Raw genomic sequence first — 19,175 nt, forward strand, 5'->3', positions numbered from 1 at the left:
ACTACCTTAGGTACTATTTATGGACCTTAGGTACTATTTATGGACCAATCTATCTACCCATCTATTTATTTATAATTTTCCAATGTGGACATGTTCTACATCTGTCTGGTATAATTGATTTTACAAGTTAAAAATACATATGGTGTAATTGATTTTGCATATATATATAACTAAATATATATATATACTGAATATATATATAGTATCTCTATTACTAAATTACTAGAAGGAGAAACAATAGCAAGGACAACGACCCATCACGACTGTGTTGCTTTATGTAGAGATAAATGACAAATTTATTTCACAAAGTGGACAATATGGTGACAGATGGCTTTGGGAAGCTTGAAAATAATTGGTGTATGTTGAAACAGCTGATAGTGCCCATTACCCATACTGTATGGACAATCAATGAATTCATTCCAACTCTTGGTGCCAAAATGCTGAACATGACCAATCCTCTAACTGTATTGGAACCCCAGGTTTGTGATCCACTCCTGCAGCAGACTTGAGTGTGGGAAATATGCCTATCGACAGCACCTTAAAAATTTACAAGTCACCTGCATTTGTACTTCTTTTGAGGAAAGATACCACTTCTGGGATCAACACGGGACCCAATGTTAAAAAAAATCCAATACCTTGCTTTTATCAGCTTTTAAGTAATAGCAAATACTCTTGATGTTGAAAAGAAGACCAGAGAATATCAAATATATCTTAATATTTTGTATTAATTAGAGTCTACAGTAAACGTGTGAGCTTATAAAAAAAAAGACAAGTATATGAAGGCTACGTTACGCTTACAAGCCATTTGCTCTGGGGAGACGGGATCATAGGGCCTAGTTTGTCTGTATAAATTAAGAAAAGATTCATCTGAGTGCAGTTGAATGTGAAGCTATGATGGTGAATCTTTAGGCAGACTTCTGACCCTCGGGTGTGAACAGGGACTTCTGCTGACAAGGGGAAAGTGGCTAAGCAACACAGACCAGTGTGAACTGTTTGCTGGGCGAGTGCTGACAGCCTCAGGTGACAGGTGGTTTTGCTTTATAAGTTCAAACAGCTCTCACAAGTCCTTGTTTTCCAACACCAGCACTTGTCAGGTTAGCTGTCAAGGAAATCCAAAATTATTTGCAAAACTCCAACTCCATATTCTCTTGGTAAAGGCTGACACAGCCTCTAAAAATGAAGAAATTAGCACAAAAAGTGCCTCCTCCTACAAAGACGTAATCATAAATACAGTAGCATGGGTCTTTTATTCGGTTGCTTTGGGGACAAGATGACCATATATTTTTTTTAATTTACTTCCTAAAGACATAGGTGTTTCCTGGTTTGCAATTGTTTTTTTTTCCATTTGAGAAGCCTGTATTTCCACATGTATATTAACATGCTCCCTGAAGCACTACATAGTAACTGTTTAATCTACCAGATTAACTCAGTGTCTGCAGTTTGGTGAAAATGTAGAAGTTGTCTGTCCAAAGTGCCCTGTGCCCTGTTTGAGACAGCAATCCTATGAATAAAAGCCATATGACTGGGACAGAATTTTTATTAATTGTCTTAGCTACTGGAGTAATTTGCCGATGATAGCCAAAACAAGCATTTGATACATTTAAAATAACAGCATGAAGAAATGAGAAACATCATGCGTCATAATGCTCGTTTTCCTTAAAGACAGCATGTCTTATCTCACTGAACTCTAAGAATTACTAACCGCTTTCTTAAAAACATAAGGGAAAGAATTTCCATGTTCCCATATGAATTATGCTGCCTACATAGTCATGGGCTTTACTTTTCGAATGTTTTAAAGCAAGCTATAGCTGAACTGTGGACATATGTGTTTACCCAAAGCCTCATTTAAGGTTAGCATGTGCACTTACTTTGGGGCATGGAATGCCATTGAGGGAAACATGTGATTCTGACCAATGGTGCACACTGACTAAGGGCTTAGAGGATAATGGGGAAACTTCCAGCAAATGGAGGATCCTTGACAACCTTTTCAGACAGACAGTTTGGTTACATCATGAAGTCACCAATCTGACTAGTCATAGTGTTGGCATCAGGATCGTTCTTCCATTAAAACCTCTCCATGTGGAACCGTGTTGGCCCGTTGTGTTTTCTCCAAATGGAAGCCGAGATTTCTACCCCAACACGTAGACCATGAGAGAAACCCAAACTACATGGCACTTAACGAAGGGGTAGTGCGGGCAGTCCTTATGCAGCGCTGACTGAGGCTTCTGTTATGTTATTTTTTCCTCTTTTTGGAAGGGGCAGATGAGATTTTAAGGCCAGAAGAAATGTAGAGGATGACATATTCCCGAAATCAGGGAAACAGAGAGAAGAAACCAGAATGCCATCACTTCAGTACTTATACAGACAAACATCAAAATACAGACAACATCACTGCAGTGAGCAGTGGCACACGCATCTTCTCACACTCTATAAAGCTCCCAGATAGCCAAGAAAGGGTCAATAAATCTGGAACCACCATATAGCTCTGCTTTTCTAAAATGTTTTGTCATAACTATGTTTTTCCGAAATTTAAATACTCAAAATCGAATCGGTTCCTAAATCATCATAAAAATGGTTTTGTGAATGAAAATCAGATGAATACTGAAAAATTGACTCAAGATGCTAAGACAGTCCTGCTTTCGCCTCTGGGTGAATCACTCCTTTACAACTGATATCCCTGCCTCACTTATGGGCCAGCGTTATATCAGCCTACATCACCTAGGAGGCCTTAACTCATCTGAAAGAATGTATATTTTTTCTTAATATTTTCAATGTCTTTAGCCGTTAACTCCACTGAAAGAAAAGGCTGGTTGTCACTACCAAATTGCACGTATCACTGACAGCCAAGATGTACTTGCTCCAAATTCAGAGATGGATGGACAAAAAGATTCACCACATGTTGAAAATTAGTGGTTCTAATAACTGCTATCAAGGGAATAATACATCAATTGGACAGTGATATTCAGCATAACAGTTTCTAGTTACAGACATATTTTTCCCACATGTTGATGTCTTGTATCTATCTTCCTTGCTTAGCTACTACAACCTAAGAAAATTCTGAATAGACACCTTGGCTTTTCTAATCAATGACTGACATTAGAAAAGGGAGAACAGCCAAGCATTACGTGCCCACACGTGCGGGTACATACATTTTACCACAGAAACTCCCCTTCTAGGAAATAGACCAAGAAGGGTCTGGTAATAAGACATTTTGACAACACCATGTATAATGAAAAATTGCCAAGTTTTAAGTGTAAGAATGAATTACAACTCTCTGTCCCAAGCCTTCCTATGTATCCAAAACATATTGAAGGCAAATGCAGGAACTCAAATTTGGAATATGAGAAAGTGACTTAAAACTGCCAAGCGATATAAAATCTTCTAATGGCCTGCAACGAGTAACATTGTCAAGTAACATACCACTTGCTACCAGTGACCAAGCAGTGACACTTCCTGAGCTGGGTGGAGGAGTCACAGTTATGCCACAATCTGCAAAGCCAGTGTGAGTCCCTGAACTTCCTGTTGCTGCCTTGGAAAGACAACAGAGTCATCCTTGCCCTCTGTCAGCCTTCTTTCTTATTACAGCAAGTAGTCAGAATGGACAGGATAACTAGATGGAAAGGGTGTGGAGTTTTGAGTCTTTGAAAGGAGACTTTTCAACCAGGTACACTCCCTTGGAGACCATAAACTCAGCCTCATATTATAACTAAGTTGCAATGCTCAAAGGATCAACTATAATGATGCTTCAGAAGCTCACCTTCCTCCTCATTGCTACAGATCATCATTTACTAACCCTAATGGTAAATCTCCTTTACTCTTTTTCTAAACTCCGCAAAACTGTTACTTTGCAAAATACAGCAGGTCATTAACATAGTCAACAAATGAGCATCGTGGAAAAGAACAATTTATTTCTTCAGTTTTAGTTCTTTATCTGAAAAGGCTTATCCTTCATGTTTTACTTTCCGGACAAAGAAAATGTGTCATTGCTTTTAAAAAATACCACAGAAAGACTTTAGGGGAAAAAATGCAGCATAGAATTGAAGTTTCATACAATTCTGCAGCTTTACGTAGACATAAGAACCTAAAGATCCTACAATTTCAACTACATCAACATCTATACTTGTTGTGGGAGTACACGTCAATATAATCCTGATGAAAATACTCCAAGACTTCCTACAGCATTCCAGATTGAAATAGCATCTACTGAAATAGACTTGCCTGCCAGTCTGATTTAGCATCTCACTTCCCCTTATCAGCAGATGGTAATACACCATTTAAATCCATATGCCTTCCATAGGCATAGTTCAAGTGCAGAATAAAAAGAAGAACGAACGTTTGAAAGCTAATCAGATTAGCCTTTAAGTGAAGAAAGTAACAAAGTGGAATTTCATTTCCTGTAAATGACTTTTACTACATCATGTTTAAATGAAGGAAGGAATTATCATCCCTGTAAACCACCCAGATGAAAATAACTCCATAAGATAAATCTTAGCAAAAGGCTTTCTTGAACTGGTTAATTTTTCATAAATCTAGACTCGACACAGATCCCAATAATGATAGGAAATGAACATAATACCAGAGAAAGGCTATAAATGCAGCCACAGCACAGCATGAGGGGTAAAAACCATAACAATTTGCCAATTTTATATCCATGTATCTAACTCCTTTCCCCACACTGTTTTCGGAATTCGGTCAGGGCGGAAAGATGCAGCCAGTAGGGTTTCCAGTTCTGCAGAGATAACCAGTTCCTTTATGCATCTCATCTAGGCAAAGGCATTAGGATAACGGGCTGGTTTTTCAGTATGGACACATTCAGGAAAGCTTTTGAAATCTTTCTAGCTTTGTCTTCCATTCTCTACAATAAGTCTTAGATTCTAATCAATCTCTAAAGATTAAGATCAACAGTCGCATGCAGATCTGTACTTAACTTGAGACTAGCCTTCCTTAGAAGGGAAGGGACAGAAGAATCATGAATCTTCCTACACATTTTAGGTTCAACAGACATAAGCATATCTTGGATAAATGAATAATATAGCTATGTTACAGATTGATTAAATTCAAGAAAGGTGAAATCTAGATTAAGTGTGTAAGTACATATGCGTGTGTGTGTACGTGCATGCATGTGTTGGTGTGTGTGTGTGTGTGTGTGTGTGTGTGTGTGTGTGTGTGTGTGTGTGTGTGTGTACATGCATGTTCCTCTGGTATCTTTGTCAATCACTCTCCACCTTATTTCTTGAGAAAGACTCTCTCAGAATCTTGGGTTCACCTTTCAATTTGGCAACAGTTGACTGGAGAGTGATCCATAGAGGATTCTCATCTCTACTTGGAAATGCAAGACCCATGGGCTTTTCACATGGGTGACAGGGACTCGGAGTCAGGCCCTCACACCTGTGCTATGTCCAGTTTACCAGTAAAGTCATCTCCCTAGCTCCTGAGCTTCCTTTATATAATACAAATTATCTAGTATGAAGGGAATGAAATTTCAACCATTATTCTTCAGAAAGACAAATCTTTTTAGAAGTCATTGTATCTTTTTAAAGCCTAAACATTGCTTCTTTGCATTCCAATGTCAAATTCTGTGAGCACTAAGAGTTCTGCTTCACCAGATAAAGAAAAGATTTCAACTTAAAAGTGTTCTGTTAAAACCCAAATGATATATACTTTTATGCAATCTCAGGATTGCTACAATAATATTTTTATTTTTATTCCTTAGTAACATATTAAAATACTATATTATTGAAAAGAATCCACATAAGTAATTTATTAATCATTCAGTCTTAAGAAAAATTGAAATATAAATCAACTTACAATTATAAACAAAAAGAAAATTACACAGGCATTATGGTCAGCTTTGCACAGTAAGTAAAGTGTGATCCAATGTAGTGGCTTAATGGACAAGGAAACTTACTTTCAATGCAGTTCACCAGAGTTTGATCCTGGACCTAAATAGTATGCTGAAGTTTCTTTCACCCTTCTTACAAGCACCATGGACTGACTGACTTACACACACACACACACACACACACACACACACACACACACACACACAAATAAAATGTAAATAAAATGTAAAACTGCCTTTCTACATTTTGAAATATGCATATGGACTTCTCGATTTTATCCAATTAAAAATTGGTTGATTCTAAACTTAAGGAAGAAGCAAGGAAAAGAGAGCTAGCGTGAGGCACTAATAAGAACATGGTACAGCGCATCAGCTCTGAAGAACTCACAGCTCTGACAGGAAAAAAAATTAAAAATATCTGCACTGTAAGAGCAAGCACTTGCAGTTTTCACAACTGTGCTCCACTAGATCTCAAACTTGTCAAATAAAAAGCCCCTAGCTTTCAGAAGGACACACACACACACACACACACACACACACACACACACACACACACCCTGGCACGCATGCATGCACCCATCCACACACATACACATATTCACATACATATACACACAAGCATATATACATACACACACATATTTGCCTAAAGAGGCTTTATTTCATGTCCAAAAAAGAAAAAAAGAAAGAAACACCTGCATTAAATGCAACATAAAATTGGTAAAGACCAGACAGTTCAAGGAGCTCTTTTTACTCCACTGCATAATTAAAACCTCCGTGTTGTTAGATAAAACTAGAAAAGCCAGAAATTTTGAGTGTGACTCAAAATATCATGTGGTAATATCCAACCCTTGAAAGGTAGAATGTGTTTGAATTGGTCATGGGGTCTATGCTGTTGAGCCCAAATATAAACCTTGAGTCCAAGTCAACCATTCCATATATACGAAGACTTTTGCCTCCCTACAGCTTGGCTAGATATTATGAAGCAAAAATATGTTGACTATTTCAGTGTGTGGGGTTCATAGTCCTGCATATTTTGAAAGAGCCACTTAAAAGCAGTCGAGATATAAAACTTAAAAGACCTACTGTAAATCATGGAAAATTGTCTACACCCAAGGCAGCTCATTTAGCTTTAAAATAATTAGAATATATCTTCAGAGAATTTTTTTTAAAGAAATACCATAAATTCTGTGATCCTCACACAATGGAGTGTGCTTGACTCTTTTAAAGGCATTAATTTGTATTTATTACAACAAAACTAAGGAAAAACCTTGACTTTTTGTTAACATTAAATGGGTAAATAGTCTAATAAAAAGGCATAATGAGCGCAATGTCTCAGATCCCTCCTGTTTACAAGAGCTGAAAGCCTTAAAGCTTGGAAGATTTTAATCAAGACTTCCATTAACCACCCCGTGAATATCCAAGGGACGGCTGGAATTTAAACAAAGAAGGAAGTAGAATGCTTTTAAAATGACTTAATGTAATTCAGTATTATGATATGTAACAGTTTTAGCCATTAAACAACAGGTGACACGTCAGAGCCAAGCATTTGTCTTTCTTCTCAGTGACAATACATCAAGTAAGACATACAATAGGTCAGATCTAAAAGAAATCATCAGTAAATAAGAACAACAATCTAGGAAAATAATTATGACAGTTCTTGTATACAATGCATCAATCCCCTAGGCAAAGTACATATGGTAGACATTTTAAATGACTATACGAGAGATTGTGTGTATTTTTCTTTTACATTTATTTACACAATTAAATGTGTTGTTTTTGTTTATTTTATACTTTAATATCCCCTTCTTCTCTAAAGATCCTTACTTAACCATTCTTTTAGGCTAGCATTACCATGACACATGAGCATACATGTTCTTGGGGTGTTTCTGAACTCTATTAGTTAGAAAGAAACTTAGACATACACAGAGGAGCTTAAACTCAAAACTGTCAAAACAGCATCCTTCCCTAAAAGTGGGGATCAAATTATGTTTAGCTGGAGCCACAAAACTAAGTTTGTATTTAATTTCTGCTTAGATTTGTTTTCTTTGATTGTTCTCCACATTTCTCAAAGACTACTTTTCAACACCCAAGAGATAAACAGCCAATCCACAGACTCTTCATTTAAGGAGTGCATTAAGTAGACATTATTAAAAGTAATCCTGAAATAATACAGTCATATACATACAAGTCACCCTAAATTGACTGTGCAAACTGTATTTATATATTTTAGTGTGCACACATGCCCACAACACACGCACGCACACACACATACACACACACACACGCACACACAGAGCACACCCACGCACAAACGAAAACACAAGCACATGTAACATTAGCAAATAAAGAAAAAAAGGCAGTGATTTCATGAGGCAAAAGGGAGTCGGGTACATAGAAAAGATTGCAGGGAGAAAAGGAAAGGACAGAAATTCTATAATTATATTTTGATTAAGAAAAAAATTTAAAGGTTCTCTAAACCATACTTAGATTTATCCAGGAGAACTGACATCTGTCTTTTGAGCTGATCTACTGAACCAGTCTGGTGAACATTCTCTCTCTTCTTAATCTACAAACAAGTCAAAGCCCTCCTATCTACAACTTGTCCATGTTGATAGTGTTTCTAGGATATTTTGTACAAACTAGGCTTGCAAGTACTCAACACAAGTGAAAGTCAATTCATTTGAACTCCTTTCAGCCCATCTGTTCTCTAAAAGAGGTGGCATTCTCAAATATCCCTTAGCTAGCTTTCAATTATAATTGCGAGATAGTCACCTGAGAGAGACTTTGCTGCTGCTACATAAATGTATTGTTTTCCAAGTTTTTACAGTTATGAGTTTTCTCCCTATAATAACATATAAAGAAAATGTTAGGGTTTCTACTCCTGAACTACCACTGTGGGACAATTTTAACTAAGGAAAGTCCAGAAATGATGAAGTTTTCCTATTTCCCAGGAATACATATGCATAGCTTGGTAAAGCGACCTATACCAGCCAATAAAGGCCTCTACTGTGTCATCCCACAAACTAGCTTAATTATAGGGACACCAAATCAAACTGTTTGAAATCGAAGGAAAGATGCAATTATTGATCTGCAAAGATATCTGGTGCTGCAGCACTTAGAATAATAAAAACTGCAAATGTCCAACTATAAGGAACAGATCATTTTCTCTAGAATATATGCTGACTTTCCAAAAGGTATGTATTTTATTGTAAAATAAAATCAGATGGTATTTTAATAATGAACATAAAATTCCACATTGGTGATTTTTATGTCTTTGTGAGTGTATACATATGTGTACCGACCAAAAGGTATATTGAATATGTTGAATATCTGTTCTTTCATTCTTCCATACCTAAGCTGCACGATATCTATAATGAATACATATTTTTATTGGAAGAGAAAATGTTAAATGCTAATTTAATCTGCTTTGTTCTGTTCTTAGTTTTCCCTGGACTTTTTCATCTCTCTCCCTGCCCTCAAGCTAGAGGCTACCAAGGATGCTCAAAAACCACAGGGGCTAATTAGAAATACAGCCCCTTTCGTTCTGACCACCCAGACTTCAAATAGGTCACCTCTGAATAATGAGATATTAACTCTGAAAGAACATAAAGAACTGAGATAGGTTTACAGTTTTAAGATTTCAGTGGGATGAAACTGAATTATTCACACCCATTAAACAGAGTTTGAATGATTCACAGCCAATTTTATTTTTATATTTGTAACGAAACAGCTGGAATTAGAGTCTATTCATGGACTCCTAAGAAATTTGCACCCCACCTACTAAAATTAGTTTCCTCATCCAAAATTCTGATCAGCACATCTGAGAAAGAGGAAAACAGACGTTGGTGCTCAATACCAGCAAACTAAACACTTTTTCCTATCATTTTGCCACCAGGGTGACTTTACTTCGCATTGTATATATTTCTCTTTTCCCCCAATCATAGAGCAGCCTCTAATTACCTGACCTTTTTGCAACATGATTATTCATAAAGAAGCATTCTCTTGTTTCATATACTAAGCTTAAACAATGTATTTTTAATGCTTCTGATTATGTGTGACAGTTGTTTACGTCTCACTAGTTTTCAGCTACTAGAAGAAAACCATATTTCCATTTGTACTTCAGATACAATTTTTTTCTCTTCAAATTTATTAAGCTTGAAATATAAGGTTTGTGTCTTATAGCCACGTCCACCCATTGAGTCATTCACTCATCCGAATGTTTAAGATCCAACAGGAAATTGACATGGGCCAAGTATTTGCCACTTAAATGAAACTGAACAGATTGCAGATCCACTATCTAGAATTTTCCAAAGCCTGGGAAAAGGGGGTACCTAAGGGTTGGTTGAATCCTCCAGGGTCACATAACTACTTATTCACAAATTATGTTTATAACACAAAATCTGCTCTCCCGCACTACAATACATTTCCCACTGTAATACCAGGAGGAACAAGAAAGAAAGCATGAGATGAGAATTAGAATCATGAATTAGTATTCACCTGTAAATAAAACCCAGCGGTGTGATGTGCACACTTCCAAGCCCCAAATGCAGGGATTTAGAGGGCTATTTAATGGAAGGACGAGATACCTCAAAAGTTTTCAGAAATATTCAACTTCTCTGTGACATTGAGGCAAACTCTTACACAGACCAACTGCAATCACACACCATAGCATAAAGGTAGTGGAGACAGAGAACTAAAGAGACATTGATATATCATAGAAATCATCTAATACAGTCCACATTTTATTCATTCTAGCTATGTCATTGAAACAAAATATATGGAATTTCCCTTATTACTAAGAATACATGCTGTTGTAAATTTGGAAAAGAAACTAGGCAAGAATAACTTGTGGATATTCTAAAATATCATCAACACTGCCTTTAATTGCACTGTGTTTTGCAAGGCATATTAAAAGTTTACAAATAAATTCAAAGGCTATTTTTTTCTGTATAAAGGGCTTTTCCTATGAAAGACAAATAATTAATCTAAGGAATGTAAGCACCTTTAAATCTTGATGTTCAAACTAGAAGACTGGTTTAGCATACCTTGCTCAAACATATGCAATTGGTAGGAAGCATATCTTTGTGAACATGGAATTAAGACTGAGCCTCTGTAATTCTTTTCAAGCACATAACAAGTGCAAATGCAATGTTAGCTTAGAAAAGTTCTTTTCTCTTTCCAATACTTCATGAAGACATAATAGACATCGAATCTGGTATTCCAATACTCTCATGGAGGAAATAATTTGTGATGGAATAGTAGTATGTACCCAATATAAGACAATAAAGATAAACATCTTTCAAAGATTGAAGCTAGACTTCTCTTCTCCTGTGCCTTCAAAGCCCACACAATTGTCTATAAAGACATTGAACCTGTACCTAAGAAAAACAAGATTCACCAAAATTGAGAGAAAGTAGCCAGAATATGACTTCAAAAATTATATATATATATATATATATATATATATATATATATATATATGAGAGAGACAGAGACAGAGACAGAGACAGAGAAAAGATCTTCCCCAAAAGAGAAGATGATCTACGGGGACTGTTTTCACCTGAATGGCACATAAAATTTTGACCAAGATTGAAACTAAACTTACCTAATAACTACTAAACTATAAACTATACTGAAGATACAATACAAGGTAATATAGCCCAAGGTAATATGGTCTATGTTAACATAGACCATAAAAAGTTGATATCCAAGATTATTACTTGTTCTCTCTATTTTTTTTAATCATCCTTAATACTCCATTTATAAGTCAGCAGCCAATCACTAACAATTTACTGCATATTATTCTTCACGGTTATTATGACTGGAATATCTCTATGAAAGGGGATCATTTAAAAAAAACAGTGAGCAAAACATTATTATTAGCTATTAGACATATTTTCTCATATAAACTATGCACCATTTTAAAAACTATATCAAAGAACAATTAGTACAGGGCAAATGTGAATGTGTATTCTTTATGATTGTTTTGTTTATGTGATTGGTTAGTTAGTGACTGAGACAGAGCCTCACCACTCTGTAGCCTAGGCTAGCCTGGAACCTACTATCTCCATCAAGCTACCCTAGAGCTTTAAAGGGTTCTTTAGAAGTAAAATTGGAAATAGTCTAAATGTTCATTGGTTAACACATTAAACATATTATGTAGGTAACTATAATAATAAGGCCTTAAAGCAAATATTGTGACACGCCTTTATGAGCAAGTAAAAACTTCCACATCATACTGCTAAATTTAAAAACAAATTGTGGAATGACAAGCTGCAAATAAATAAACTAAATATGTGAGTGTTCCTAAAATATATATCCGATACCATGTGAACCAAAAATTACCTGTCCCCACGGTTCTCATTTTTATTTATTTATTTATTTATTTATTTATTTATTTATTTATTTAGGTAATAGACGTGTCACTTGCAAAACTTCAGAACTCTGCTCTTTCGATATTATACATACACACGTGAGATGCTGGGTGTACAGAAGAGCAAACTGACTCTGAAAGTGTGTGTAGTCCCCCAAGCACTGATTAGCAATCAAAGTTAAGCAGGGGAGGCTATCATCTGACAGGCAGGGTAGCCTGTCATCTCTGCCTTGACATGCAGTCTGACGTCTGGCAAGCTATGTGATATCGCTGCCTCCATTTCCTCATCCAAATAAAAGGAGCAGAAATAGTTTGAACTTCAAAGATTTTGGATTAATTAATATGATGGCATTAATGTCTTAATAAATTAGCTGAAAGGTAATAGAAATTGAAATGACTGCCTATGTTTTATCAGTTCCTTCATTTTAATGCCTTCCTGGGCATTATTTTTTTTTTCTCCTGAAGTAGTTTTGCAGGTTTTGTCTTCTTCAGTGAGAATTCCAATTAGACAGCTACAGAGCTGCTCTCATGATATATTTGATTATAAGCTAAGTTCATGAAGTTAATTCTCTGAGAAAAGATTATTTTACAGGTCATTTATCTACCAAGACCTTTCTTTAAAAGCATGGTTAAGACTAAGTCTTGCAAAAACTTAAATGAAATGTAACATTACAGAAGAATGTGATTCATATTGTCACGTATCTTGTGATGTCTCCACATAAATTACTGATTGTACCAAAAAGCTAGGATAAAAACACATCACTGGCATCCTGCACCCAACAAGTCTTGAGAAATAGTCAGTATCCATGACTTTTTAAATGTAGGAAAATTAAATATATTTTATTTTAAAAACATGTTTACTAATCTCTGGTTAACCTTGATGTTTCAAGTAAGTAAATTTCCATATTTACCCTTTCCTAGTTAATACACCTAAGTTAAATTTTTTAAAAAAAGTAAAAGACTGCTACTTTAAAGAGAAAAGACGACGTGGCAAATTACATTTGAGAGGCATCTTCTAGTCTAACGTGAACAAGAATGTCAAACATTAATTTAGTTTATTTGTTCGATAATTATAAAAACAGAATTAAGATGCCTTTTTGTCACTTCTAAGCAGTGGCAACACAGAGAGAATATACTATAAGATAAAGTGTCGTAGAATTTTTCTGCAAAGTTACTGCTAGAAGTCACCATCTATAAATGACATTGCTTCTCCCAAAGGAAGGAAGAAGGTGATTAAAAATTCACTGGCCCATACCTCATCCTAATAGCACATCCCAGTGTAGGAACCCCAGCTTACCAAGGTTCCCTGAGTAACCCATAGGCCAATCACATAACCATCTCTGCTTAACAATCTCTAAAAGCTCATTTAACCCAAGCCTATAAAGACAGAAAATTCTGAAGAGGAAAATGTTTACTCTTTTGGAGGAAACAGTAACAAAATCCAAACTGATCACATATTATTTAAGTATGGTATTTTCATGTAAAATCTACCCCATTATATTAGTTACTGGGGTTTTTTTTTTAAAGGCTAGAGGAACTGGATTCACATCAGGATATGGCTGATGGCTGACACACTTCCGAATCACTGTGCACTCTCTATGCCTAAAATGTGGGTCACCTGTATATTCTCCCCCCTCCCACACCTAACAAACTCAACAATGGTTCCCTTTGGGGTTCCTGGTGTCTACTGCCTCAGATTGTCAGGGCCAGGGCGGTGGGAGTGTGGAGAAGCCAAGCAAAAGGTGATCATACAGGAAATGGCAAACGGACACCGAAGTAAATGACACCACTCCATATTGACTACGGATCTACACAGTGCAAAAAGATACATCTGCTTCCGGTGCCTAGGCATCTACACCAGACTTTCTAAATAGTCTAGTTTACAGCAAGGTCTGCTTTAGGAGTGATAGCATACTTTTTAGAAAACATATTTGAGCCACTGGAGCTAAATTACAAAATAAAATTAGGTTACTAGAATTCTCGATAGCAAAACTAATAAAACCAACCTTGTTTATGTATAATTTCATTCTTTTCTATCATCAGAAAATTATATTTTGCTGTAAAATATTAATGACTAGTAAGAAGGGAAAAAGCTACCTAAACTTTAGCTTAGTAAATATGATTAAAATAGCAATGCCCACTATTACTTACACTAAATTCAATTCTTAGGCTTTTATTTTTAAAAGTACCAAACTGTATTTAAGTTTAGATTATTAATTTTCCTAACAGTTGCCCTCCCTTTCTCTCCCCGCAAAAAATGCATCAGCACAGAGTACAAGAAGATAATTATACAAGAATCATACGGTATCTGGATAGATTAAGGAGTAAGGGTTATGTTTTATATTTTTAATGGGCAAGTAACCTATCAATGTGCTTCTGATGGGAGTCTCACCCACTTGCGTTAGACTCTGCAAGTGTAAAAGGTTCAAAGACGCTGAGGGAAATGGTTATTTCCACAGACATGAAGTCAATATTTCCTGTACGATGACTTAGATTCTGGTTTGGTTTTCATTAAATATGAAGCAAGGCAATAAATATCTCTTTTCACTTGAGATCATCTTGACTTTCAAGGTTCCCAAGGCCTTGTGTCAGTTGTTGTTAAGGTATTCATCATGGGGGCTTGTTTGCAGGGCTGCCGCCAAAAGAACTTTTTTGCATCTGAAAGGACTCCAGTATCAGCAGCCTTTAGGCTATAAATTTAACACTTGCTACAGAAAAAAGAGAAATAAGGTCTGCTTTGTACTGCTCGGGGATCACATTTACAAGATGAGCAAATAATGCGGCTACTTCTGCTTATCTGGAGCTCTGAATCTGAGGACTTCGAATGAGCTGACAAACATTAATTAACTAAGCCACACTGCTGTAAGGAAGGCAGTAAGCAGATCCTGGGTCAGAGATAGGTGTTTGGAGTTCCTGCAGGCTCGCCCTGGACGGGTAGTGGCCTGCCACGGAACTCAACTCCCAGAGGCCCACATCTGAAAGTCTCCACTAATGCCAAAGCGGTGCAGGGTGTAGATGTTAAAATCAGCAAACCTTGATAAGGATGTTGAAGCAACAAACCCAAATCAGCGCCGCCATGGCTCAGTTTCCCCTTGTGGGCTGAAGGAAGTTCCTCATAACTAGAGAGCTCCAACCTAAGGAAGAACTGTGTCTGTGCATGCATCTAGACACTGTCTCCACAAACGATTGACTGGAGCCTGGCTGGTGAGTTGCCCTCCTTCCTCCTGAAGACTCATTCATCATAATTTCCTGTGCTTGGGCATTTGCTTCAATGAAAACTCGATTTGTTACTGGGAAAATCATTGTGATATTTTAGGTCCAATTGTTTTCTCCCTATTTGCGTGCTTCTCTGTTGAACGATTTCTATGTCACAAAAGTAACTTCTATTGTATGAATAAAATCCAGAATGATAAAACTGGAATTAAGAAAAGGTCGATATTCGGTCCCCAACTCCAAAAAAAAAAAAAAAGAAAAGAAAAGAAAACAGAAAAAAAAGAAAAGGTCGATACAACTATATTGGTTATTTGTTTCCCTTAAAAGTAAATACATACATACATACATACATACATACATACATACATACATAACACTGGTCAGATAAAAGGGTGCACATCTGTACATAGGCCAATCAAGATCATAACTCACCATTTAAATACAGAGGGAAAGGGTATTTTAAAACATGTAACTAACTGAATATCCCACTTCAGCATAGGTAATGTTGAATATTTATAAGTTCTTCACAGGGCCAAATTGAAATGTAAAACATAACTTTTCTATTTATTAAACTTGGGTGACTGCTACAGGGATAAAATCTTTTTAAAAGCAAATTGTGCTTTTAACTGTGGACAATTGTAATATATTTTATCCAAAATATAACAAAAGTTTTACTGAACAAAAAAAAACATTACTATTTCCTTAAAGTCACCAAATACTCAAAGACTTTATAGTCATATTGATTTCAATAAAAAGTCTGGCTTTTTAAGAGCAATTTACAAGGGAAAACTTAAGCAGGTGTGTCCTATGTCACCATCTGAGCTCCGTGATCCACACAGGTGGTATAAACAATTTAGAGCTCTTTACCTGTTTACTATTCATGCAGCGCAAAAGCAAAGGGCAGTCACCAAAGGAGAACACACACAAGCAAACGTCCTGATGCCCCAAACAAAGGGTGAGGACTGCTCTAGACCTAGACTCAACAAAAGGGAAAAATCAAAACAAGCAAACACACAAAGAAACAGGCAAAGGGACCTGAGGCCGAAGAGGGGCAGATTATGACAGGGAAGCTCTTCTGGGTGCTTCCTGCTCTACTTGTAGGAAGGGAGCAAACCCTTCCAGCAGCCTGAGTAGAAACACAGTAATTATTTAAAATAAAATGAATGTCCTCAGAGAATGAGTATCCTGAATCAACACTATAGTCACACGCCTAGTCATTGAAAGTGCTTCCACTTCCTATCAGTCCTGAACTGAGAAGCCAACACATTCTAAGTCCTAAAATCTAGGACAACTTTACTGCATTTGACTTTTTTCTATCACTCTGTACATCTTGCCAGATGATTTAAAGTTGTTTTTTTCTCTCGGCAACACAATTTCTATAAAAGCATTTACTAGCTTACCATCCTGCATGCTGCTCCCTGTACTGCTCAAACCAATGAAAAAACGACTTCCATGTCCTAAGTGAGTTACTATGGTTACTCTAAGTAAACACATGCCGGTGAGCAGCTTATTTCGCACCCCACTCTGCTTTGGAAACTTGAAAGTTAATGCTCCTCCCTTCACATAGGTAGAACATGGGACCTCACTCCAGCCATCTATACTTTTATTGTGCACTTATAAACATGATACTAGTCTGGGGTTTTACAACTACTCAGTAGAACTGCATTAACTTTGCCTTCAGTAAACATGGTTCTGATGCTTTGCAGGGCACTTTCTGCCACAATGAACAGACAGTATATTTCCTATGAAAATAAAGCATTTCCTATTCCGTCACCAGGAGTAGAAATCTCCTCAGTCTCTCATCCAAACATTTCTCTGCTTGTTAATGTGACGGAGTTTCTTTCGAAGCTCCTTAAGATACTACGGATTTAAAAAGCTGAATTTCAGTTAAGAAATCTAACCAAATATTGCACCATGAACCAAACTAGCCCCTCCTTTCTATTTCAAATATCCAATAGAGTTAGAGATTCCTAAAAGAATCGTTATAGCACAAAGTATAAATCTTGAAGAGTCAAGTTTTATTCAAGTCGCAGACGAATGAGTCTGGTTTTTGGAAGGTGTGTGTGTGCCTGCACTCTGAGATGAAGTAGACAGCAGCCTTTAAACCTCAGAAATCACAAGGAAAGGGACTGAGACGCTCACTGACGACTTCGTTGTGCCGAGGATATCCTACGTAATGTAGAGGAAGTGAAAGGACAGTTGAAATGGTGCAATAGAAACTTGCAGTCAGGGAATTGAGGGAGTAAAGGAACTGAAAAGAACCGATTGTTTTTAGAAGGTTTTATCCTCCTCAGCCTGATCACCACCCTGGCAGGGTTTTCAGTCGGCTGCTTATTCAACTACTTATCATCCCAAATTCTTGGAAGGAGGCAGGAAAAGTTGACACACTGGAAATAGTTTAAAATAATAATAATAATAATTTAGAACAACTCATAGCCATGCAGAAATGTCAGTTATGTGGAAAAGGGAGACCGGAAGAGACTCTAGTGATCTGAAGGACACCACCCAAGTGTTAAGTGTCAGTGGACACTAATAACACATATAATACCACTCTCCTGTCAAACAGAAATCATAAAAGTTCTCTGTGACAAAAAAAATCATGGAGTACTTGAAAAATTCTCTTTCCCAACATACAGACAGGTGCGTCTAGCTACGATTCTACAATGGAAGTGGTCTTAAAGGAGCGAGCTCCCTGAGGATACACACTGTTTTCTTTCCAAAGCTACTTGGAGAACATTTGCTCCTGCCAGATGACAGGAAAATGGCTTTGTTTCTTGATGGTACAAGGTACCCCCATTTCTATATTCAAGGCTTAAATCTAGGGCTTAACATCAGGCAGGGAAAGTAACGACTTTCATAATTAACTGTGTTACCTCCAAGGGATGTTCTTTAAGTCTACTTACTCCACGGACACCTGAGACACACAGAGAGGCTTCAGAGAGTCCGAAGGAAGTGAGAACAGAGCAGCTAAGCTATGCACAGCAAAGAGCTTCTTCTCTGACCTAAGGTCTCTGACCTATGGGTCAAAGCCCTGGGCAGACTGAACTCCATTTCCTAACCAGGTGTTTTTGTAAAGTGAACTAGTTTCTGATCCTGCCTTCTGTGCAGGGACATAGTTTCCAAACCACCCAGAAATTACTAAACGTTCTCAGCACTGAGGAAAAAGACTGAACGGTACTCTCTGCCTTGAGCAAAACACATAAACAGCATATGGAAGATCATGCAGTTTCAAGAGATAATTTCTGAGAGCATTGAGTCTACGTGGCAGGAACACACTAATGAAGCTTCCCTTAGTTGTAGTAGATTCTCTTTCATGCCCGCTGATCCCTGTTTCCATGCCTAAAAGGCCCCGAGAGTGTGAACTAGAAGGAGCTCTTCTCTGGGCAGTGTGTGCATTTTTAGATTTTTTTTTTTTTACTTTTTTTTTTCCGGGGCTGGGGACCGAACCCAGGACCTTGCGCTTCCTAGGTAAGCGCTCTACCACTGAGCCAAATCCCCAACCCCCGCATTTTTAGATTTTATTCATCGTTTTCATCCTTTCTGACAACTGAACTATAGGCATTGGTGTGAGTGAGTTTGTGTGTGTGTGTGTGTGTGTGTGTGTGTGTGTGTGTGTGTGTGTGCTTGTGTGTGAAGAGTTAAGAAATACTACTTTCCAAATTAACATCTCGCCCTGGAGTTTACATTCTTAGTGTTTTAATCTCTGCTAACCTCCCTTATCAACTGTGTACTGTATCATAGTAT

The 19,175-nt window shown here is 37.1% G+C and overlaps 1 protein-coding gene and 1 long non-coding RNA gene across 11 annotated transcripts in view; one reads left to right on the plus strand and one right to left on the minus strand.

Moving 5' to 3' along the window:
• Positions 1–19,077, plus strand: part of LOC120093649 (uncharacterized) — a 51,165-nt gene extending 32,088 nt beyond the window's left edge. For both annotated transcript variants that reach the window (XR_005487105.2, XR_005487107.2), the window contains one exon: positions 1–19,077. This exon is cut by the window's left edge. This is a non-coding gene — a long non-coding RNA (uncharacterized LOC120093649).
• Trps1 (transcriptional repressor GATA binding 1) overlaps positions 1–19,175 on the minus strand; it is a 226,489-nt gene that overhangs the window by 140,929 nt on the left and 66,385 nt on the right. The window lies entirely within an intron of this gene.

Source organism: Rattus norvegicus, chromosome 7, assembly GCF_036323735.1.
Source record: "Rattus norvegicus strain BN/NHsdMcwi chromosome 7, GRCr8, whole genome shotgun sequence".
Classification (NCBI taxonomy): Eukaryota; Metazoa; Chordata; class Mammalia; order Rodentia; family Muridae; genus Rattus; species Rattus norvegicus.